This window comes from Salvelinus fontinalis, chromosome 1 (assembly GCF_029448725.1).
Source record: "Salvelinus fontinalis isolate EN_2023a chromosome 1, ASM2944872v1, whole genome shotgun sequence".
In the NCBI taxonomy this organism is placed as follows: domain Eukaryota; kingdom Metazoa; phylum Chordata; class Actinopteri; order Salmoniformes; family Salmonidae; genus Salvelinus; species Salvelinus fontinalis.
The window spans coordinates 25,451,179-25,476,672 of NC_074665.1; the positions used below are offsets into that span (position 1 = coordinate 25,451,179).

The 25,494-nt window shown below is 43.9% G+C and overlaps 1 protein-coding gene across 3 annotated transcripts in view; it reads right to left on the reverse strand.

The window, feature by feature from the left end:
- The window catches only part of LOC129851053 (bifunctional heparan sulfate N-deacetylase/N-sulfotransferase 2-like), a 215,232-nt gene that overhangs the window by 69,075 nt on the left and 120,663 nt on the right, over nt 1-25,494 (reverse strand). For all 3 annotated transcript variants that reach the window (XM_055917237.1, XM_055917245.1, XM_055917251.1), the window contains exon 3: nt 9,445-9,522. The gene's annotated coding sequence lies outside the window, so the exon portion shown is untranslated. The remainder of the gene's footprint in view (nt 1-9,444; nt 9,523-25,494) is intronic.

The window sequence follows — 25,494 nt, forward strand, 5'->3', positions numbered from 1 at the left end:
ACTGGGAGAGAGACACAGAGAACTGAGCTTCAACTGGGAGAGCGACACAGGGAACTGAGCTTCAACTGGGAGAGAGACACAGGGAACTGAGCTTCAACTGGGAGAGAGACACAGGGAACTGAGCTTCAACTGGGAGAGAGACACAGGGAACTGAGCTTCAACTGGGAGAGAGACACAGGGAACTGAGCTTCAACTGGGAGAGAGACACAGGGAACTGAGCTTCAACTGGGAGAGGGACACAGGGAACTGAGCTTCAACTGGGAGAGGGACACAGGGAACTGAGCTTCAACTGGGAGAGGGATACAGGGAACTGAGCTTCAACTGGGAGAGAGACACAGGGAACTGAGCTTCAACTGGGAGAGAGACACAGGGAACTGAGCTTCAACTGGGAGAGGGACACAGGGAACTGAGCTTCAACTGGGAGAGGGACACAGGGAACTGAGCTTCAACTGGGAGAGGGACACAGGGAACTGAGCTTCAACTGGGAGAGAGACACAGAGAACTGAGCTTCAACTGTGAGAGAGACACAGGGAACTGAGCTTCAACTGAGAGAGAGAGACACAGGGAACTGAGCTTCAACTGGGAGAGAGACACAGGGAACTAGACACTGCTAAATTAAAACCAACCAAGCGCCCGCCTACACACACGCACGCGCAGCACGCCTAAACACCCAAACACACACGCGCCCGCCTACACACCCAAACGAGTCCATGTCCACCTACACACACACGCGTTCGCCCGCCTACACACACGCGTAAACACGCGGTCAACTCATTCAAAACGTATTTTTTGGGAAGCTAAAACCCTAATTTGATCAAACAGTATGCCTAGGGTTGCACATTTTGGGTAATAATCATAGGACGAAACTTTCCATTGGAAATTAACAGGAATATATGGGAATTAATGGAAATATATGCAAATTAATATTAATACCATTTAAATGTAGATGTTTTTTTGCATTTCATATATTCACCATATCATACGGAGACAGAAACAAACGGTTTACCTTATCATAAGTCGACATAATTGCAAATTATGAAATCCTTCCAATATAAATTTTTACAACTATTTAGTTAAGAATTGAACTTTAATTAAATGAGTTGACTGTTCACATGGGATGATTTCACTTAACAACAAAAGGGAATATTGAATGATCCATCGCATCTCCCAAAAACGTTTTCAACATACAGTACTGTGCAAAAGTTTTAGGCAGGTGTGAAAAAATGCCATAAAGTAAGAATGCTTTCAAAAATAAACATGATAATAGTTTATATTTATCAATTAACAAAATGCAAAGTGAGTGAACAGAAGAAAAAACTACATCAAATCAATATTTGGTGTGACCACCCTTTGCTTTCAAAACAGCAACAATTCTTCACTTGCACACAGTTTTTGAAGGAACTCGGCAGGTAGGTTGGCCCAAACATCTTGGAGAACTAACCACAGTTCTTCTGTGGATTTAGGCAGCCTCATGTGCTTCTCTCTCTGTAATCCCAGACAGACTCAATGATGTTGAGATCAGGGCTCTGTGGGGGCCATACCATCACTTCCAGGACTCCTTGATCTTCTTTACGCTGAAGATGGTTCTTAGTGACTTTCGCTGTATGTTTGAGGTCAATCAGATGCCTCCCTGATAGTATTGCATGGTGGATAAGTATCTGCCTGTACTTGTTAGCATTGAGGCGACCATTAATTATGACCAAATCCCCAATTCCATTTGCAGAAATGCAGCCCCAAACTTGCAAGGAACATCCACCATGCTTTACTGCTGCCTGCAGAGACTCATTCGTGTACCGCTCTCCAGCCCTTTGGCTAACAAACTGCCTTCTGCTACAGCCAAAAATGTCACATTTTGACTCATCAGTCCAGAGCACCTGCTGTCATTTTTCTGCATCCCAGTTCCTGTGTTTTCGTGCATAGTTGAGTCGCTTGGCCTTGTTTCCACATCGGAGGTATGGCTTTTTGGCCGCAAGTCTTCCATGAAGGCCACTTCTGAGCAGACAGACAGTAGACGGGTGTACCAGGGTCCCACTGTTTTCTGCCAATTCTGTGCCGATGGCACTGCTGGTCATCTTCCGATTGCGATGGGAAGTAAGCATGATGTGTCTTTCATCTGCTGCAGTAAGTTTCCTTGGCCGACCACTGCATCTATGGTTCTCAACGTTGCCCGTTTCTTTGTGCTTCTTCAAAAGAGCTTGGACAGCACATCTGAAAACCCCTGTCTGCCTTAATCTGCCTGGGAGAGACCTTGCTTATGCAGTATAACTACCTTATGTCTTGTTGCTGTGCTCATTCTTGCCATGGTGTATGATATTTGACAGTAAACTGTCTTCAGCAACCTCACCTTGTTAGCGGAGTTTGGCTGCTCCTCAACCAGTTTTATTCCTCCTACACAGCTGATTCTGTTTCAGTTAATGATTGTGTTTCAACCTACATATTGTAGTGATGATCATTAGTACTTGTTTGGTATAATTGTTTAATCATACACCTGACTTTGTGCAAGTGCATCTAGAAGTATTGATGCTGTTTTGAAGGCAAAGGGTGGTCACACCAAATATGGATTTGATTTAGATTTTTCTTCTGTTCACTCACTTTGCATTCACTTTGCATTTTCACATCTGCTTAAATATTTTGCACAGTTCATCTGTAAAATGCTAGTCTAGAAATTAAAGCTTTGGTTGTCTTCCTCTCAGGCTTCCATGTCTTCTCCCTGGACCTCCTCAATGTCCACCTCTTAAACATCAGACTCTGAGGCCTCATCTTTATTGTCATTTTCCAACCTTGTTGAGGATGGATCGTTGAAAGGCTCAAAAAGCCCAACATTTGCACAGTTGGCCACCAATTTTTAAACCCTTGTATTGGTCAGCCTGTCGCGTGATTTGGTGTGTGTGTTCCCAAACAAGGACCAGTTGCGCTCTGAGGTGGCTGATGTTGGTGGGATTTGGAGGATGATGGAGGCAACAGGGGAAAGAGCCTCAGATCCGCAAAGTCCCTTCCACCAGGTATGAGATATGTTGGCACGACTGCCATATTGCATCTCCATCCCAAAGCCCTTGCTTGGAAGTGTACTTCGCCAGACTGCCAAGAACCTTGCCCTCATCCAGGCCAAGGTGGCGAGACATGGTAGTGATGACACCATAGGCCTTGTTTATCTCTGCACCAGTCAGGATGCTCTTGTCAGTATACTTGGGGTCCAACGTGTATGGGCTTCAAGCAGAAATCTCCACGCCTTTTGATGTATTTCAGAACTGCTTCCTTTGCTTAGAGCAACAGTGAAGTTGGCAGGGCAGTACAGATTTCTTCTCTTACATCTGCAAGCAGTCTGTACATCAGACAAGATGGCATTGTCTCCCTCAATCCGTGCAATGGCTACTGCTATATGTTTCAGGAGTTTCAGGCTGCTTACCACTCTCTCCCAAAATACAACATCCTGGAGGATCCTCTTGAATAAAAGCCAGTGGCATGTCATTAGTAAAGATTGAAAAACGTAAGTGGCCTAGACACCTGCCCTGGAGAATTCCTGATGCCCTGTGGAGAGGCTTCCATTAAAGAACACCCTTTGTGTTCTATTAGAATGGTAACTCTTTATCCACAATATAGCAGGGGGTGTGAAGCCATAACACAGCAGACTATGGTCTAACAGCAGACTATGGTCGATAATGTCAAAAGCTGCACTGAAGTCTAACAAAACAGCCCCCCCCCCCCCCGCAATATTTTTATCAACTATTTATCTCAGCCATTCATCAGTAATTTGTGTAAGTGCTGTGCTTGTTGAATCTCCTTCAACACTGAAAGCATGTTAATTTGTTTACTGTAAAATAGCATTGTATCTGGTCAAACTATTTTTACCCAAAGTTTACTAAGGGTTGGTAACAGGCTGATTGGTCGCCTAATTGAGCCAGTAAAGGGGGCTTTACGATTCTTGGGTAGTGGAATTACTTTTGCTTCCCTACATGCCTGAGGGAACACACTTTCTAGTAGGCTTAGATTGAAGATATGGCATATAGGAGTGGCAATTTAGCCAATGTGCTTCAATCACTGGTTTACACATCAAAATGACTTGAATTATGCAATCCTGCTTGGACATGTTTGATGAAAAAACATATTTCTGTAATCATACCATCTCCGTATTCTATTTTTCTCAATAAAGCACTGTGAATTACTGTATAAGATAATTCATTTAATTAAATTAACTAATTTGTTCTATTGCGTGCCGCCGCAACAACATTGTGGTGCAACCAAATCATAGGCTGGTGCAACCAATTGAAAAAGCTAGTGGTAAAGAAAACATTAGTCTAGAGACCCACCGACCTAAAAATCGATACTTAGGGGTCAAAATATCGATATAATGCCGTCCAAAATAATAGAGCAATATGTAACTGTAACGATTATTTCATCCATCACTATATATTTGTCATCATGTTTGTTCTTGCTGACAGAAGTGATGAGGTGATGCCATTGCTCACACAAGGGATTTTTATCACATACACGATTGAGAGCATTGAGACTGATGTACTTCACACAATCACCTCCAAATCGGACGCTTATTTTAGTTGTTTGGAAGGCCGACCCCACAGTTTTCTTTCATTAAAAAACTATCGAAATACACATTTTTCAATCAAGAAACAATGTGTATCAATAAGGATAGAAGCACGCGGCTTCAGGAGACAACCCATTTTCAGAGACCCATTATACTGCTAAGGCAGACAACACAAGCCACGCACTCAAGCATCAAATCTCTTTGGGGGAGCTTGAGCAGAGGTGAGTATTCTTATGCACCTTATCCCTTTTCCAACAGACTGCTATTCACCAAGGTAAGCACCAGAATTACATGTTTATAGTCAACACTTGAAAATAGGAAAATAGGAAATGTGAAGTATTTACTTTTAAGGGCTGGTAAGAGCATTTCTAGGTCTACTTAGCCTAGGTCTATAGTTACAGACCCATGACGTATAGAGCCCACAACAACAAAACAACACAAACAAATAACAATTCCATATAATCTTAAACTCTATATCTTCACCTAGATATATTGGGTATTTTAGTCTCTCATGGCTACAGACCCGGTAAGTCCAGGCAGGCAGATGCAGTGTAATCAGGTAGGCAGGGAATGGGGATTAATAAAGATAGATCCAGCCGTTGCATGTTCTCTGGCTCTGGGTAGATAAAAGCAATTAGGGAGTCGGAGCACATCAAAGATGAAGGGACTGTTGTTTTTTTATCATGACAGAGGGCTGTTTATCTTCACCACAGTGGACAGCATGCTAATATCAGACTGCTGCCGACCTTGCTACAAAACGTCTGGACTCTCTGTCTCCCTCGGTCTCTCTCAAACACGCAGACACACGCAGACACACGCAGACACACACACACACACACGCAGACACACACACACACACGCAGACACACACACACACACACGCAGACACACACACGCAGACACGCAGACACACACACGCAGACACACACACGCAGACACACACACACACACACACACACACACACACACACACACACACACACACACACACACACACACACACACACACAGACCCCTTCCCGGCACCGCGGGAGAGGGGAGAGAGAGGACAGTCAGTCATGATAAAGTAGAAAAAAAGCCATCAAATCAAATGAGTGGTACCTCTTTGAATGCTACAACTACTGAGCATCTCCATAATTCTATAAGCCCTTAATGTATTTTCCCTCGCAACAGCAGGGCACTTTGACATCCAAATCACTACTAAAATGACCTAGAAAAAAAGCATGGGGAAAGTGACTCAACAAACTTAGTTGAACTGCACTTGTGCATATTCCACTCTATTCATCCTTGGGTGCAGAGGGCACTCTATTGTGTATCTGCTATGCAGTGAAACACAAGCCTTGACACAGAGGAAAAACACTACAAATAGATTTACCAGAACATTAATAGTACAAACAGTACACTGTGCAGATTAAAGGCACATTAATTAGGACCATTAAATTTAATGTTTCCCATCAATGAGTCCTAAAATTTTATTAAAGGCTAATTCAACAATAATAGGCCTACGCAGGGTGTTTGTTGTTAAATGGTGTACGGGTCAAGGAAGCTAACGACTATACTAAATCCATGAATACTAATAGCTAGCTTTAGTACAGATTAGCTGTGTAATAAAATAACGCCTTACGGAACATTGACCCTTCATAGACTTTGTGAAAACAGATTAAAAGACTAAAAACTATTTTAACGGGGACGCACACACACCTTAACTTTTTCCACTAGTGGCACTACTACTACCAACTTTTTCAGTTCATGGCACCAGCACGATTTGGTCGCACCAATTTTTCCCAAAAACGTCTTGACCCGTGTCCTTTATTAATGTACATTTATTCCATACAGAACCAGGCTAATAATGACCATCTTTTAAATTTGCCTGGCAAGGGCATGCAAATTTAAAAGACGGTCATTATTAGCCAACTAAAAGCTACCAGTGCCAACTAAAAGCTACTGGCCTGAATGAAAAGAATATTGATGATGCGCGTATCATTTAAATGTTTTCTTTCAATTGTGGGCCGAGCAAGTAGCCTATAATGACCTACCCTCCATTACATTTTACCTTGACAATATCATATTTACATTGATTGTTTGGATAAATAAAACCTTTGCGCAATCTCAAAAGATATGTTATTGTTAGGGTTTTTGAACGGTCACTCTACAGTTTGTAGGGCCCAATAAGACCAGCTTTATCTTTTGATTAATTCTGCTTTCAATGTAAAACAAATTCCAGGTTTCCGAGTTTCTTGTTTTTATCAGGTTTTCACTCTCAAAATCATACTGCTATAGAAAAAAATGAAGTCCACAACAATGCTTAAACCACATCAGGAGACCACTTTTAAAATCTGGGAGAATTATTATTATAATTTTTTTTTTTAAATTGGGGGGGGGGGGGGGGGGGTGTAGTTGCCCTTTAAAACCTCTCTTGGGTACGTGAGATGTTAGCGTCCCACATCTTCAACAGCCAGTGAAACTGCTGGGCGCCAAATTCAAATACAGACATACTCATTATAAAAATTCAGAAAACAAAACATATTTTACATAGGTTTAAAGATGAACTTCTTGTGAATCCAACCACGGTGTCAGATTTTAAAAATGCTTTACGGCGAAAGCATACCTTACGATTATTTGAGAATATAGCCCACTAGACAAATCATTACAAACAGTAACCAGCCAAGTAGAAGAGTTACACAAGTCAGAAATAGAGATAGAGATAAAATTAATCCCTTACCTTTGATGATCTGCATATGGTTGCACTCAGCAGACATTAATTTACTCAGTAAATGTTCCTTTTGTTCGGAAAAGTCTCTTTATATCCAAAAGCCTCTATTTTGTTTGCGCGTTTTCTTCAGTAATCAACAGGCTCAAACGCAGTCAAAACAGGCAAACAAAAAATCCAAATTGTATCCGTAAAATTCAATAAAACAGGTCAAATGATGTTTATATTCAATCCTCAGGTTGTTTTTAGCCTGAATAATCGATAATATTTCAACCGGACAATAACGTCGTCAATATAAAAGGTAAACAAGAAAGGCACTCTCTGGGTCGCACGCATGAAAAAGCTCTATGACACTTTAGGGTCCACTCATTCAGACTGCTCTTACTTCCTCATTTTTCAGAATACAAGCCTGAAACAATTTCTAAAGACTGTTGACATCTAGTGGAAGTCATAGGAACTGCAATTTGAATCCTAAGTCAATGAATACTGTAATGGCATTGAATAGAAAACTACAAAAACAAAAACAAAACTACTTTCCGAATGGATTTTTCTCAGGTTTTCACCTGCCAAATCAGTTATGTTATACTCACAGACACTGTTTTAACAGTTTTGTAAACGTTGGAGTGTTTTCTATCCAAATCTACCAGTTATATGCATATCATATCTTCTGGGCCCGAGAAGAAGGCAGTTTAATTTGGGCATGCGTTTCATCCAAAATTCAGAATGCTGCCCCCTACCCTAGAGAAGTTAATTCAAAAGTGCACCTAGCAAGATACCTTTGTTTGGCTAGCGATTGATAGAAATCATCATGATATTCTGCCAGGTAGGCCTACTTTGCAGTCAACATTGAATTGGGACGTTTTGGGGGGGAAAGCCTTAAAACGTCTTAAGGCGGAAACCCTAGACAACATCCCCTGAAATGGCAGAGCGCGAAAAAATAAATAAATCATATATTCACAAGTGCAATACACCAAATTAAAGCTGAACTTCTTGAGAATGCAACCGCTGTGTCAGATTTCAAAAAAGCTTTATGGAAAAAGCACACCATGCAATAATCTGAGTACAGCGCTAAGCAACAAAAACAAGCAATACAGATACCCGCCATGTTGAGGAGTCAGTAAAAGTCAGAAATAGCGTTATAAATATTCACTTACCTTTGATGATCTTCATCAGAATGCACTTCCAGAAATCCCAGTTCCACAATAAATGTTAGTTTTGTTCGATAAAGTTAATCTTTATGTCCAAATACCTTTTTGTTAGCGCGTTTAGTTCACCAATCGAAATTCACAACGCGCGGGCAAGTCCAGACGAAAGTCCAGACAAAGTCAAAAAAGTTCTATTACAGTTCGTAGAAACATGTCAAACGATGTATAGAATCAATCCTTAGGATGTTTTTATCATAAATCTTCAATAATGTTTCAACCGGACAACTCCTTTGTCTTTAGAAATGAAAAGGAACAGAGCTCGCTCTCACGCCTGACTTAGCTCATGGCATTCAGTCAGACCCCTTAGTCAAACAGCTCTTATTCGCTCCCCCTTCATAGTAGAAGCCTGAAACAAGGTTCTAAAGACTGTTGACATCTAGTGGAAGCCTTAGGAAGTGCAATATGACCCCATAGACACTGTATATTCGAAAGGCAATGACTTAAACTACAAACCTCAGATTTCCCACTTCCTGGTTGGATTTTTCTCAGGTTTTCGCCTGCCATAGGAGTTCTGTTATACTCACAGACATCATTCAAACTGTTTTAGAAACTTCAGAATGTTTTCTATCCAGATATACTAATAATATGCATATAATAGCTTCTGGGGCTGAGTAGCAGGCCGTTTACTCTGGGCACACTTTTCATCCGAGCGTGAAAATGCTGCCCCCTATCCCAAACAGGTTTTAAGAAATGTTCATTCAAACAGCACATGATAACTGAATTGCACATCACAAAGATTCAACCAAGACTTCAGTTATTTTTTTTTGAATAGCTGGTTGCCATTGCTATTATAAATAAATCTTGATTATAAAAAAAGCTACTTGTTAACCAAAAACTAGTGACCAGCTTACCTTTATTTCACTGGCACCCTAGCGACCAACTAAAAATTGGTGTCGCACAGTAAAGTTAAACGTTTGCAAATGCGAGTGTTTTGGTTGCAGTTTTGAACCCTGCACACACACACACACACACAAAACACAGTCTCTGACCTCTTCTTGCCTTGGAGATGTCCTCGTGTGCTGTCCGTGTGTCTGTCCCTCCTGTTGGTTGTGTCGGTTTCAGAAAGCCTTCAGAAAGGACAAAGAGAGGGAAACAGTTCAAGGCCAGGGAGATGACAGTTCTTCTAGGTAAGGAGAAACCACCATGGTAAATATTGGCTTTAGCCAGGCATGTATCTGGGCCATGGAGGGCTGCCTCTTAACAGAACTGGCATTCAATGCAAACAAACACACAAAAACACCCACATGGAAGTTTATGAAAGAGAGAGTCAGGGAGAGAGGGAGAGAGGAAGAGCATTGGGTTAGCATTTGTTTACCTCTAGCCCACCTAAGCCAGGAATATGACTGACTAGATCAAAGTACTGTGTACTAGGAGTGTGTTTTCTCAATCCTCTCCTTTATCTAGCACTGCACTTACACAACTGATTCAACTAATTGCCAAGGTCTAGAAACCAAATATCTACTGTCTGGTAGTCCTCAAGAAGGGAGGCTGCTATACTGCGTGCAGACACAAGGCCCACACACACAAACAGATCAGGTAAGTTAGGGGAATAAGTGGATCTCCCAAAAAGACCAACAAAGGGAAAGATGGTGAAGGGCTGAAGACTTTTGTTAAGCTACAGGAGGGAAGAGAGTGGTGTGTGTGATATTTCCCAGGTGATCATGTGAAACGTGCATTCTGTCTAGGGGATTCATCAGTGCTCTACCATGCGACTCCTCCCTTTTGTGTGTGTGTGTGTGAGTGAGAGAGAGAGCGCGAGAGAGATGGGGGAGAAAGAAAAAGAAAAAAGGGAGATGGAGAGAGAGAGAGAAAACAACAGTAAGGCAGAGTGACACGGTACAGAGGGTGGCTCCTTTGTTCTCCACCACCCAGAATCTCCTTTTAATGTTTCATGGAGCTCAGAGAGACAGCAGCCATCTCCTCTATGGAGGGGAGAACAGAGCAAAAGGACTGACACACACACACTTGTTCATCTAGAACCACAAAGGCCACACAAACAAATCTTACACTAGACCTCAGTTAACAGGAATTCATAGACAAACACACACGGTCACATGCTGAGTATGTGCGGTATGTCAGAGTCCCGCAGTAGAAGCTGTGCTCCTGCCTCCAGTGACTATCCTACTATTGATAGTGCAGCTCAAACAAACCCTGGCTATCAGAGCTGGCTGCTCACCAGGATCAATACAGAGGACTGTGGCTCTGGCCCATTCTAACTCACAGCCTCCAACAACCACTTAGAAGAAGAAAGAACAACCTCACTGGTTTCAGAGTCTGACCCTCCTCTTTCTTCCTCATGAGGCCCATTCTTCTTTCCTCCCCATCAGTCAATACTCCCCTCCCTTTTTGCTTCCCTCAACCCCTCTCACAACCCCCCACTCCTCCTCAGTCTCCTCCATGCCCCAGCAATGAGGCGAAGGAGTCTATTATCTATTCAGCCATAAGGCCACTAATTGATTGGCTAACGGGAGTTCCCTCTTCCTCTATCAGTGAGCTACAGTGTACACTGTCAGCAGCCTTTAGAGAAGCAGGCCAACTGGCTGGAAATCACATTCTGGGCCCTTAACTTGGCTGGATCAATCGCCCAACACCGCTAGTAACGCACAACTTCAGTATGCTCCGTCACACACACACACACACACACACACACACACACACACACACACACACACACACACACACACACACACACACACACACACACACACACACAAAAACACACAAAGAGCACATCCCTGCAGACAAACAGCAGGGTGCCTCACAAAGCCAGACTCAAAGAGCATGGGAAGAGTGTTTTCATCGACTTGCCAGGATCGCACCCACCCGCCCGCGCAACACCAGTGGCATTTCCGAGGGGGAATGGGAGTTGGCTGTATATCGATGGGGCCGCCTGCTTAGCGCTGCAGGAAGGCATGGAGGGACCACAGGATGCTGCCAAAGCTCAATGCAAAGCGGCAGCGGCAGAGATTAGAAAATTATAATATTTATTGGTCCTTGTTCAGAGAAAGAGCAATGTCCTTTAAAGCTGAAATATGTAACTTTTTGGGTGACCCTACCATATTCACATAGAAATGGGAGTCTAAGAAGTGGTGGATCTGTTCTAGGTGCGCAATTTCTATGCTTACATTCTTAAGTTTTGTTTCCATCTTTTACTTTCGGTTTTGTACACAAGCTTCATATTGTTGAAAATATAATCTTTTGGGTTATTGAAAATATATTTTAGCGGCTTAGTACAATTACTCCCCACACGTGCTTGTTTTGTCACAAACTGAATATAGGTGAACTATTCGAATTTTAGCAACCATGAAATGGCAGAACGATTTATACATATTGTACCTTTAAAGATGTAGCCGTCTCTTTGACATTTCATTAGCCTGAGCGCTGTTTCCAACTTTGTATACGGGCCTGTTGGTGCTGGCTCATAGGAGAGCAGGGGAGTCAACACAACAGAGATGTCAATCAAACACTGGCGCAGAGAGAGGGAGGCAGAGCGAGCGCGACACACACACAGAGACGTCTTAATTACCATCTACATGCACACACACACACCATCACACAGTAGGAGTATGACAGACAGGGAGGGGAGAGAAGTGACAGGGAGGGCGTGAGCAAGAGTCAGGAGGGGAAGGGGGTGAGCAAGAGAGAGGGGAGATCAATGCAAGATGGCGCCGACAGAGATGGTCCTCTCGCTTTTAGTCCTTAGGAAACAATGGAGTATTTTGTTTTTGATGTATTCATTTTTACATTGTTAGACCAGGAAATCTTGTCTCATTACATACAGCCCGGAAGAACCTTTGGATATAAGAGTGACGTCAACATACCAACATTATGACCAGGAATACGACCTTCCCGAAGCGGATCCTGTGTTTGGAGCACCACCCAGGACAATGGATCAAATCCCAGAAGCCGATCCAAAACAATGGCGCCGCAGAGGGGCCAGACGGAGCGGCCTTCTGGTCAGACTCCGTAGACGTGCATATCACACACCACTCCTGAGTATACTACTTCAACATCCAGTCTCTTGACAACAAGGTAGACAAAATGGTTGCCTTCCTAAGAGACTTCAGATTGTAACAGTCCGTTTCACGGAAACATGGCTCTATCGGGATATATATATATTTTTTACCTTTATTTAACTAGGCAAGTCAGTTAAGAACAAATTCTTATTTTCAATGACGGCCTAGGAACAGTGGGTTAACTGCCTTGTTCAGGGGCAGAACAACAGATCTTTACCTTGTCAGCTTGGGGATTCGGTCTTGCAACCTTTCGGTTACTAGTCCGACGCTCTAACCACTAGGCTACCCTGCCGCCCCATATGTTGTTGGAATCGGTTCAGCCACCGGGCTTCACCATGCATCGCGCCGAAAGAGATAAACACCTCTGGGAAGAGGAAGGGCGGGAAAGTATACGTCATTATTAAGGACCCATGGTGTAATCATAACAACATACAGGAACTCAAGTCCTTCTACTCACCTAGAATTCCTTACAATCAAACCTCCCAAGAGAATTCTCGTCAGTTATCGTCACAGCTATGTACATTCCCCCTCAAGCAGACACCAAGACGGTCCTCAAGGAACTTCACTGGCCTCTATGTAAACTGGAAACCATATATCCCGAGGCTGCATTTATTGTAGCTGGGGATTTTAACGACGCAAATTTGAGAACAAGGCTACCAAAATTCTATCAGCATATGGATTGCACTACGCACGGGGGTAATACACTCGATCACTGCTACTCTAACTTCCGCGATGCATACAAAGCCCTCCCCCGTCCTCCCTTCGGCAAATCCAACCATGACGCCATCTTGCTCCTACCGTCTTATAGACAGAAACTCAAACAGGATTACCAGTGACTAGAACCATTCAACGCTGGTTTGTTTTGATCACGCGGACTGGGATATGTTCCGGTCAGCCTCAGAGAACAACATCGTTCTATACGATGGCTCTGTGAGTGAGTTTATAAGGAAGTGCATTGGAGATGTTGTACCCACTGTGACTATTAAAACCTACTCTAACCAGAAACTGTGGCTGGATGAAGGCATTCACACAAAACTGAAAGTGCGAACCACCGCATTTAACCATGGAAAGAGGTCTGGGAAAATGGCAGAATATGAACAGTATAGTTATTCCCTCCACAAGGCAATCCAACAAGCAAAATACCAGTCCGGGGACAGGGTGGAGTTGCAATTCAATGGCTCAGACACGAGACTTATGTGGCAGGGTCTACAGGAAATCACGGACTACAAAAAGAAAACCAGCCACGTCATGGACACCGATGTCACACTAATACAGTGCCACCGTCACGGCCCACTAACAAGGACTGCGCCCCCCCAACCCCTCCCCATGGCCGACGTGATAAAACATTTAAACATGTTAACCCTCGCAAGCCTGCTGGCACAGATGGCATCCCTAGCCACATACTCAGAGCACGCGCAGGCAAGCTGGCTGGTGTGTTTACGGACATACTCAACCACTCCCTATCCCAGTCTGCTGTCCCCACATGCTTCAAGATGGCCACCATTGTTCATGTATCCAAGAAAGCGAAGATAACTGAACTAAATGACTACTGCCCTGTAAGCACTCACTTCTGTCATCAGGAAGTGCTTTGAAAGACTAGTCAAGGATCATATCACCTACACCTTACCGGCCACCCTAGACGCACTTCAGTCTGCATACCGCCCCAACAGGTCCACAGACGATACAATCGCCACCACACTGCACATTGCCCTATCCCATCTGGACAAGAGGAATACCTATGTAAGAATGCTGTTCATTGACTACAGCTCAGCATTCAACACCATAGTACCCTCCAAGCTCATCATCAAGCTGGAGGCCCTGGGTCTGAACCCCGCACTGTGCAATTGGGTCCTGGACTTCATGATGGGCCGTCCCCCAGGTGGTGAAGGTAGGAAACATCTCCACATCGCTGACCCTCAACACTGGGGCCCCACAAGGGTGCGTGCTCAGCCCTCTCCTGTACTCCCTGTTCACCCACGACCGCATAGCCATGCACGCCTCAAACTCAATCATCAAGTTTGCAGACGACACAACAGTAGTGGGCTTGATTACCAACAACGATGAGACAGCCTACAGGGAGGAGGTGAGGGCACTCGGAGTATGGTGTCAGGAAAATAACCTCTCACTCAATGTCAACAAAACAAAGGAGATGATCGTGGACTTCAGGAAACAGCAGAGGGAGCACCCCCTATCCACATCGAAGGAACAGCAGCGGAGAAGGTGGAAAGTTAAGTTCCTCGGCGTACACATCACATACAAACTGAATTGGTCCACCCACACATACAGTGTGGTGAAGAAGGCGCAACAGCGCCTCGTCAACCTCAGGAGGCTGAAGAAATTTTACAGATGCACAATCGAGAGCATCCGTTCAGGCTGTATCACAGCCTGGCACGGCAACTGCACCGACCTCAACCGCAAGGCTCTCCAGAGGGTTGTGCGGTCTGCACAACGCGTCACCGTGGCAAACTACCTGCCTTCCATGACACCTACAGCACCCAATGTCACAGGAAGGCAAACAAGATCATCAAGGACAACAATCACCTGAGCCACTGCCTGTTCACACCGCTACCATCCAGAAGGTGAGGTCAGTACAGGTGCATCAAAGTTGGGACCGAGAAATTGAAAAATAGCTTCTATCTCAAGGCCATCAGACTGCTAAACAGCAATCACTAACTCAGAGAGGCTGCTGCCTACATTGAGACCCAATCACTAGCCACTTTAATAAATGGATCACTAATCACATTAAACAATGGCACTTTAAATAATGCCACTTTAATAATGTTTACATCTTACATTATTCATATGTATATACTGTATTTTATACCATCTATTGCACCTTGCCTATGCCGCTCATCCATATATTTATACGTACATATTCTCATTCACCCCTTTAGATTTGTGTGTATTTGGTAGTAGCTGGGGAATTGCTAGATTACATGTTAGATATTACTGCACTGTCGGAACTAGAAGCACAAGCATTTCGCTACACTCGCATTAACATCTGCTAACCATGAGTATGTGACCAATAAAATGTGATTTGATAGCTAGAGATGAGGAAAGAAAAGAGGGAGAAAGCTATAGTAGGGGGGAAGGGAGTGAGAAAGAGATGCGAGACAGGAACAGCGGGAGAGAAGGAGGGGGCAAGAGAGAGTTCAATTCTATCCATTTTCTAAAGACTATGGGCCGACATGTCTACTGTCTGGTGTTGTTGGCTAAAAGCCCGGTATTAGTAGCCTGGTCTGGGAGGGAATAGGAGCAAAACATGTAGCACCAGTCCACAGCTCTGCCCTCTGATAGGAATCATCATGGGGATATGACGCGTGAGAAATCTGCTCACAGATCCCTTGAGATTGGAATGAATCAGCCTTTCAGAGGCACTTTATCACACACTACTATATAGAGGGGACTGGGAGGAGGAGAGGAGAGAGAGCGCTAGAACACGGACTCTTTTTAAGAGAAACCATGTTCTGATCTTAGGTTTGCATCCATAGCCACTAAGAAACCATTCAGTCAGTTCACAATGTACTGTAGATGTATAGCGCTGAAGGTGGAATAATTATCTGCAACTATGACCAATACAAGAGTCAAAAGTCCATTTGAAAAATGCTTATAATCGCTTCAGTAAAATATAGGAGTTCTGTATTTGTGTATCCATTCTATCAAATAGACGAGTTCCCCCTAAAGACCGTGCCACTAGTCCAGCTGCACTACAAATCTTCTGAGGGAGCGCTAAACCACACATCCCTGAGTAAGCACTCTACAGAAATAGTCTCTCTGTTACAAAACATCCTGTTCTACTAGCCAAGTCCAATAAGAAAATGAGTCATTTATGAAGGCTGGCAAACATGTTCTAACTACTAACTAGTACCTACTGTGCAATATCAACACTCTGCCTTCCCCGAATTCAGACTGATGAAATGATGAGGAACATCGGAGAATATAGGCCGACTAACTCCACATTTCAAAAGGGGAATTAGGCAAAGGTGAAATACTGGATGGCTGGAGCTGAATACGTGGAACGGTATCAAATACATCAAACACATGGTTTCCATGTGTTTGATGCCGTTCCAGCCGTTAATTTGAGCCGTCCTCCCGTCAGCAGCCTCAACTGGTCAAATGACGTCTTTAGGCATGTTCGCATTTGTTATTTATTGATGGTAGTTGTAAATAGAGCATCATAGGCTAGATGGAAAAATGGGGGGGGGGGGGCTCATTTAACTGTGGTGCAGCTTGTTTGGTGTTTTGTTCAGATGTTATGCCTTCGCTGAGACTTTTACATTTGTGTGAGCCTTTGACTCAAGACAGAATAGAAAGGAGGGCAGAGGGTAGAATGAGGGAGGTAGGCAATGATGACAAAGAGGGAGCATTACAAGAACAGGGCAGAAAAGAGAGAAACCCATCGGTCAAAAATGAGGAACAGGAAGAGAGGATGTGTGCTTGCCGAATTTAAGCATAAAGACAGACGTTGAAAAAAGAAACTACTTGAGTCACTTTCTTGCTAGGTTGCTCTGGAAGTGCCTCAGAGCGGTACGTTTACACATTACGCATAGCCACTTAAAACAGCTGGACACCAATTGAAACAATCTTGGTTTAAATGTCTCGGCGCTGGGGGGCGAAGCAAATGAATTCTCGCTTAACCTCCTACCTCCAGGTCACATAGGTAATTTAAAAAAACGTATGTGGTGTATCTGTATCAGATGTGCCGGAGGATAGAGTAGGATTGGTTTACATGCCGTTTTAGCTTCAGAGAGGATAGATGCCGTTTTAGCTTCAGAGAGGATAGATGCCGTTTTAGCTTCAGAGAGGATAGATGCCGTTTTAGCTTCAGAGAGGATAGATGCCGTTTTAGCTTCAGAGAGGATAGATGCCGTTTTAGCTTCAGAGAGGATAGGTGCCGTTTTAGCTTCAGAGAGGATAGGTGCCGTTTTAGCTTCAGAGAGGATAGATGCCGTTTTAGCTTCAGAGAGGATAGATGCCGTTTTAGCTTCAGAGAGGATAGGTGCCGTTTTAGCTTCAGAGAGGATAGGTGCCGTTTTAGCTTCAGAGAGGATAGATGCCGTTTTAGCTTCAGAGAGGATAGGTGCCGTTTTAGCTTCAGAGAGGATAGGTGCCGTTTTAGCTTCAGAGAGGATAGGTGCCGTTTTAGCTTCAGAGAGGATAGATGCCGTTTTAGCTTCAGAGAGGATAGATGCCGTTTTAGCTTCAGAGAGGATAGCTTGTGCTGCTGTACTGTCCCTGTGAGTGACTGAACTGTCTATAGCAGAGGCTACAGCATGATGAAGACGGGGGCTCAGGGCTTTAATGGCAGCCCCAACGCCTATGGAAGGAGCTGCCAGCCCTCAACATGTCTATTCAATTATAGAGGAGAGAGGGAGAGAACAAAGAAGGAAGAGAGAGAGACGACACAAAGGAGAGACCTAGATGTTCTGGCAGGCATCTGTAACCTCACTCGCCACAAGGATATAGAAACCCACTCCGACAGAGGCACAGACAAATATCCACAACTTACTGTATGCAGCACACACACACTTGTCCAGACTATTGCCACTCGGTTGTCTTAATATGCTCTCATCACTACACCCATCACTTCCACACCGTCACCAGACACCATCGAGCAGTTCTCTCAACAATGGACTGCACTCCTCTGAACTCCTGACCCCAGGGTCATCCTTTATTGACTGTCATCAGTCCATCCCCTCGCCCTATACAGCCCCAACGCTCCATTATCTCATGACCCCCACCCCTTCTATACAGCCCCCATGGTGCCTCTTCTTAAAGGCCAAACCTGACACCCATACAACATCCCCAATTACATCCCCTGTTCTCCCTCACACACCACTCTAGCCCTGGCCCAAAAACTAGCACACACACACACATTTATCTAAATTTATCTAAATTTCAAAGAAAATGTACTCCCATCCTCCTCGCAAGTATTTATAGCCAAATGTGGGCACATTCAATTAGGCCCAGCATTTGTGATTCTGAGTACACTTACTGAGAAAAAGACGAGCAAACCTTTGAGTCTGCTCATACAGAGGACGTGAGAGAGGAAAGGCCATGATAGCAGTAGTGGACCATGGGGTGGGGGGGAGAGAGAGAGAGAGAGATCGAGAGAGAGAGAGCAAGAAAAGAAAGAGAGACCACTAATGGCAGCTCCTTCACAGCCAGGCTCTATTCATTCACCCCCCCCCCCCCCCCCCCCCCCTCCCCCTAGAGAACGCAGCTCATCGATCAACAGGAAAGTTAGCTTTTCCTCTCTCATGACTACGTTCCATTAAACCAATTGGACTACTGGCTCCTACAGCTGAAGAAGCCCTTCAACGACCACTTCAACGCATGAACAGAGTCTGTTTAAGAGCATTCATAAGTGCCATTTTAAATGCATTCTCTTCAGTTGCTACCGACTAGGGATATCTTCATGCTCTTCTGTTTTGATGCACTCATCCACAGAGGTCCCAAGGCATTGACTGAAATCCCTTAAGAAGCAGCACTACTAATCAACGGAGTAGTGCTGAGGGGCAGGGTGCGTCTGTGGTATTTAGTGACTACAGAGGAAGGGCCGGTGTCCAGAGGAAGGTACCCTCGGGAGGCTTCCTGTGTCAACACTGAGGGGTCAGAGGGCACAGCCCTGGCCGAGAGCAAGAGAGCACATCAAAGACAGGGATAACAACCGCCCACACACAACTCACTTTGAACACGGTCAACACATTCAGGCCTAGTGTTATTTCCACCGTTCACTAAATTAGACCCTTTTGCTGATATTAGGGGGGAGAAACAAGTCAATTCAATCAATCAATCAATGATTAAAACAAGAACCCTTATTTCCTCAAGCACGCAGTAGCAGCAATAATTCTCAATGGTAAAGCAGAAGACACTAACAGTTCCGTCAAATCCTAACAAGCACCCTGGAGTGTTCTCCAAATTAACACTAATCCCAAAACCCCTTGAAACAACATGAGATAAAAAAAAATATTAAAATCCAAAACCACAGGGCATGAGTCTCATTTTCCCCTCTCACTCGGAGACAAAAGGTACTCTTGAAGCAATTCTAAAAACGAGGGCATCACTATTGTGGCGTGTGTAGCTGAATGACAATGACAACGCTGGAGGATAGAGTCGGTGAGGGGTGGAATGTCACCTCCCCTTTTGGAAACAGCGGTCTGTCTGAGGACCTGAGTACAGCTGTAGCAGAGAGACTAGTGATCTGATGAACGCGGACGTGACAGTCAGCCGCACACATCGCATGTGATTAAAGCACATCCGGTATCATTCAGACAACTTACTTGCAACACACGTAGCAAATGAGTACCGTGCAGGCCTATATCCGGCTTGTTATAGCATGAGCACGCACACATGGTTCATACATGCAATGATAACATGAGCTTGCAACTCACAAGTCCTCGGTTTTTCCTATCTCCCGGCAGAGGCTCAAGCACGCACATGCACAGCACACACTAAGCACACGCACAGAGCACAGTAAGTTAGCGGCTAGAGCCAGGTCCTCTGGCAGCAGAGGTCATTTAGAGGAAAGATGAGACAGGGATCGGAGGGAGGGATAAATAATGATGGAAGGCACATCTGTTTGGCGACAGCGACATGGCCACTCAGGTGGAGCATCCAGCAGCTCTTGAGAAACCTGCCACTTCACACAGCCTCTGGCCCAACACACAGTCACACACGGCTATAAATCTTTGATGAATGATCACACATACACACACCTCTAGATCCCAGAATAGATGCAGGCAGCCTTCACCTACCATAAACAGAAATGGGCGTGACAAAAACAACTAATTTGGAGGCTTTGATCATTAAAAAATGACTTAGTCCAAACAAAAACAGACGCCCTCTGAGGAAAATATGTTCTGTTGCTGTATTATGGAGGTTTCTATTCCACATGCAATACTGTGCAAATGTCCTACATACAACTCAATGAGACAAAGAAGGGCTGCTTTTATTTTTTATTTCACCTATATTTAACTAGGCAAGAACAAAATTGGGCCAACTGAGCGCCGCCCTATTGGACTCCCAATCACGGCCGGTTGTGACACAGCCTGGAATCGAACCAGGATCTGTAGTGACGCCTCTAGCACTGAGATGCAGTGCCTTAGACCGCTGCGCCACTCGGGAGCCCAAACCAATCCCACGTCTCTGCTGTGCTGACCTCAACTGGTCAACATTCCAATGAGAGGAAAAGACCGATGATGCTGACTGATGGCTTTTTACTATAAATTGAGCATTATTTGAGCCCTCACAGGGATGGGCTAGCTAGTCCCTTTGCAATTACCTTGACCTATTGAAAGCCTTACCCCCTTCTGCACAGTGTGGTTAATCTGAGTTTTAACTCTCTGGGATAATCTGTCCTTATATGCACTGCCCCTAGGTCAGCCCAAGGACACCAGCTCACTGGCTTAACACAGATCACAGAGAGGGGAAGTGGCTATTCTGGCTACCATCAGACACAGGCTGGAAGGACCATACGCTGATATCTAAAGCACTGGAATTATCAGTGATCGACCCTGTGGAGAGATCCACAATCAGAAATCCGCTTTATTCTTATGCTTTATTTTACCTGGTTAGTCTCACTGAGATTAAAAGTCAATTTTGCAAGCGAGACCTGGCCAATAAAGGAACACACAAAATTTCAAATAAGGCTGTGACAGGTCCTGGAACTTTTTATGACAGTAATCGGTCGGACAAATGGCCACGGTCCCCATTTCTTTGAATAGCAAAAAATATATAAACTCCTCTGCTACTGACTGCATGGAGGAGGGTGTTGCTTAGGACTTGTTTGCAACAATACCTTGCTTGTTTCAGCAAGGAGAAACCAAGTTTCACCAGTCGGTTACATGAGTATACAGTAATTGTGCCAGCCCTAGTTTCAAACCTGTACAACATAAGACTAAAAGCACTACAGTATAAAAATTAAAAATGTACAAAAAATTACAGGCAATTTTCCATCAGATTTTACCCTAGTTTTTAAATAATTCAAGGAGACCTCTTGATTTTCTTGTTTTTTGGATTATTATTGTGTACTTGTTTGAAATGTTTACTGCATTGTTTGGAGCTAGTAACGTAAAGCAATTCGCTGCACCTGCTATAACACCTGCAAAACTGTGTATAAAACCAATACACTTTGATTAGATTTGATTTCAAGTCCTTTGTAGCTCGTTCCAAGTAGAGGGGGGAGAGTAGTGGAACGTTTTTTTAACTAGCTCTGTACGGGCCTTAGGCACCGTCAAGGAGATACAGTCCTGTCCTGTGAGTGTGGGAGCATCGTGTGAGTGATTCTGAAGTGAGAGATTAGGAAGTCTCAAACAGCTTGATGTTAGCACGGGCCGTTCCCTATCACTGCCAATTTCAGACAGGCCTACAGGCACAGGACTGGCCCAGTTGTCTCTGTTAGTCTGGCACATCCTGTGTCTGCATGTGTAATGGGTTGCCTAGCTAGCCTGTGAGTGTGATGATAATCCAGTGGCATGCCAAGATTGAGGAGGGAATTAGCTGTATGGATGACATGCAAGAGACAGAAGACACAAGGAAGGCCTCCATCTCGCTCTAGTGAAGCCATTAAATGGGGGAGGATGGCAAGAAGGATATGGGGATGAAAAAAGGGGAGGATGAGGCTTGCTCTAAATCCTCCCCAGGGTTGCTTTCCCCCAGTCACTATATGTATTTAATAATGACCAAACAAGGCCTTCCCGCTTTACCAGGAAGATTAGTGATAATCTTGGTTAATGCTTTGACAGAAATAAAAAATAAAAAGAGAGCGAGAGAGAGAAGCGTTTCTCAGATCTTCAGCAGTAGTGTTCCCGCTGCAGTCATTTATGGTGCTGCACCACAGCAAAATCATCGCCACAACAGAAAAAAAATATGCAAATGATCACATATTTATGCCAAGGCGAACTTTGAAGACACTGGAACAGCACACATTTACTTTTCCTCTGTAAATAAAACGAGTAGGCCAAATTAATAGAAGAATCAGACAAACCCATAGTAAAATAGTTTATCCATTTACCTAGTGGGCCTGTTGTGTGTTCTTTGCGAGAGAAGTAATACCATAGGTAGAGAAATATTTCAATGATGATCAATGGAAACAGGAGGCACTTGAGCTCTTCGAGTCTCATAGGAAAGGGTCTGAATACTTAAGTAAATAAGGTATCTGTTTTTATTTTTTAATAAACTTGCAATTATTCCTAATAACTTGTTTCACTGTCATTATGGGGTATTGTGTGCAGATTGATGAGGAAAAACATTTATTGAATCAATTTTAAAATAACATGCTGACCAGACCGGACACGTTGCAAAATGCATTTAGAAATCCATGTTATTCAATTATTGCGCGCGCCAACGAGCATCTGCGATGCCAAGGGCTAAAATAGAACTCCTTTCAATTTCTGACACAGATCGCGCTGAAAGTCCTGCCTCTCCCATCTCCTCATTGGTGCAGGTACCCACGTGCCATCTCCTCATTGGTTATACCCACGTGGGTGACTGAAAGACGAACTGTTTTTTGCTGGTGGTTGTGGTAATACTATGAAAGTGTAGATGCCAATCACCATATAAGTTCAAAGATGAAAAGGGCTGGAAGGAGGAGAGATGACAAGAAACGATTCGGTTGGCCGTTTTATGTGTGGATTAATTGTCGGAGTAGAGGACCTTGTGCATATCAGGTAAAAATAACAACTCAATGCTTATATCCCAGGACAAATTAGCTAGCAACAGCAAGCTAGCTAAATAGGACAAATTAGCTAGCAAGTGCAAGCTAACTAGCTAAATTGCCATACATGTTTAATGCTTTTCGACCTGTCCCCAAATTAATGTCATTGGTTCAGAGTTTGTTTTGATATTTTAACCTGCGTGTCGTGATCGCGTTTGGTGTAGGGGGACAAAATAAATGTATGCATGATGGCGCATGCGTGCAGCCGGTTTGGGTTCCATGTAAGGCTGTAATGTAACAAAATGTGAAAAAGTCAAGGGGTCTGAATGCACTGTATGCAGTTCTACCACGTGATATGTATTTTTTTATTTTTTTTAAGCTGCGTTAGAAAGGATTACCTGCACATACTGAGCAGTTCATGTTAAAGACAGAAGCGTGCTACATGGAAGACCAATCCGAACACATTCCTGCCAAAAATCGCATTTTGATAAAAATTTAAAAAAGAAGTTTACATCCAAATGGTTCACCTGTGAAGTAGTGACCCACAACATACACCTAATTTCCTGAAACTACTCACTTTCAAGTTCCAAGTGCCATAGGGAATTCCCAGAATCGAATATAGGCTGCAAAAATAGACCACATTTATTTAGTAGGCTATGCAAACTTTTACCAGATGCACTGGTTTACACTTTATATGGCCTGAGTATGGTCTAATTAACGAAAGCCTGAATTAATGTAATAATTAACAGCATTACCAAAATAAATAAGCCTACCTTCTTTCACTATGTGCAGGCTGTGAATCCCTCAACCTGGTTGTTGTCCTTCTAAACTGGGGATTTCACTCGCGCAGCACACGTTTCCACAATGGTGTTGTAGCCTATTCATTTTCATAACCTCTCTTTTTATTTCTACGGTTAGGCCTACTTTAGGCATTTTCACGTGAGGTAGGCTATCCAGGGACTTGTAGGCTATCCAAGTAAACTTGGCAAAGTGTCATATTCTCACATGGAGAAAGGGAACATAAGCTCTGCGCATGGATCATGGGTTTTTAAAAAGTGTATTATCTCGATATAAAACGTTCCCGACCAGCAATGTAATTGTTCTGAATCGCAAGCCGACCTACGGGTTGAAAGAATGTTTCATTCCACCCGCCAGCTGACTTCTTTTGCGGCTTACCCGCGGGGAAGCGTGGGTATCCGACCAAATGCAAGACTCGATTAATGATTAGCCCAATAGGGTAAATGCAGATAGATAACCCCATGCTTCAACCTATTTATTTCTAGCCACTATGCTACATCAGTTTGGCTACAGCTGATAATACTTATTGCAAATAGCATACTTGATCAAATGGGCCATGCATAGGCTTTATGCAGTGTTCAATATGTAAAACATATTTTTACTATTAATTTTACCAATATGTTATTTGGCTCATTTATGGGAGGTGCAAATTATATTTTAGATGGTGTCAGCTTCGCGGACCGCCCTCCACAACCTTTTTCCCCCACAGCTACACATTTTTCCTGAGGGAACACTGTTCGGCAGCCAAACGCACGTATTGAAATGAATAACAAATGAATCTGTGTTGATTATGCAATAAAAGTCTTGTAAACCACAGCAATCAAATAGTTGTTAAAATAACCGCTTTAGAGAAAATGGGTCTGTGTGGAGCGAGGAGGGGGGGATGTTGGGAAATGGTAAATTAAGCTTTCCTTTGATGCGTTTAGCTCTCTGGAGGTGGTGGTACACGGCGGCCGCCTGCGGGGAGAGTGGGAGAGAAGATGTGATGCCTCGGTGTGAGATGCCTGCCTGTGTGTCTGTAAATTGTTTTAAAGGGGGATTCTCAATGAAACAGTACATTAAATAAATGCAATTGGAATCACAAAATGAAACCAGGTACCCAGCATTTCACTGAGAATCCCCCTTAAAAGAACATAATAGCAAAATGTGAATCTCTCACAAAAACACACCAGCAGCAGACAGGAAAGCCAAATGAGTCTCGTGATCTTTGTCCAGGTAGAGATGGGAGCAGTGGTGCAGCGATCCCTGAGCACCTGTGTCTGGCTGCTGCCCCCCCCCCCCCACCTCACACAGCAATAAGCAGACAGAGCTTTCCTCCAGCCAAGCGTGAGAGTCGGGTCAAACACACAACGCCAGTCTCCAAAAAGAGATGAGGCGGCGGCTCACCACCGAGACGGCGCTGAACTGGAGATAACATGTCAACTCATTGCTACATTAGGCATCGGGCAGGCGCACATACACAGTACACACACAGACACCTCTGAAATCAGTTCCTACTTTGGAAAACAGAGGATCAAATTGTTATTCTCCGGTCTTCCGTTCAAATTGACAAATGCATTCACTTAAAC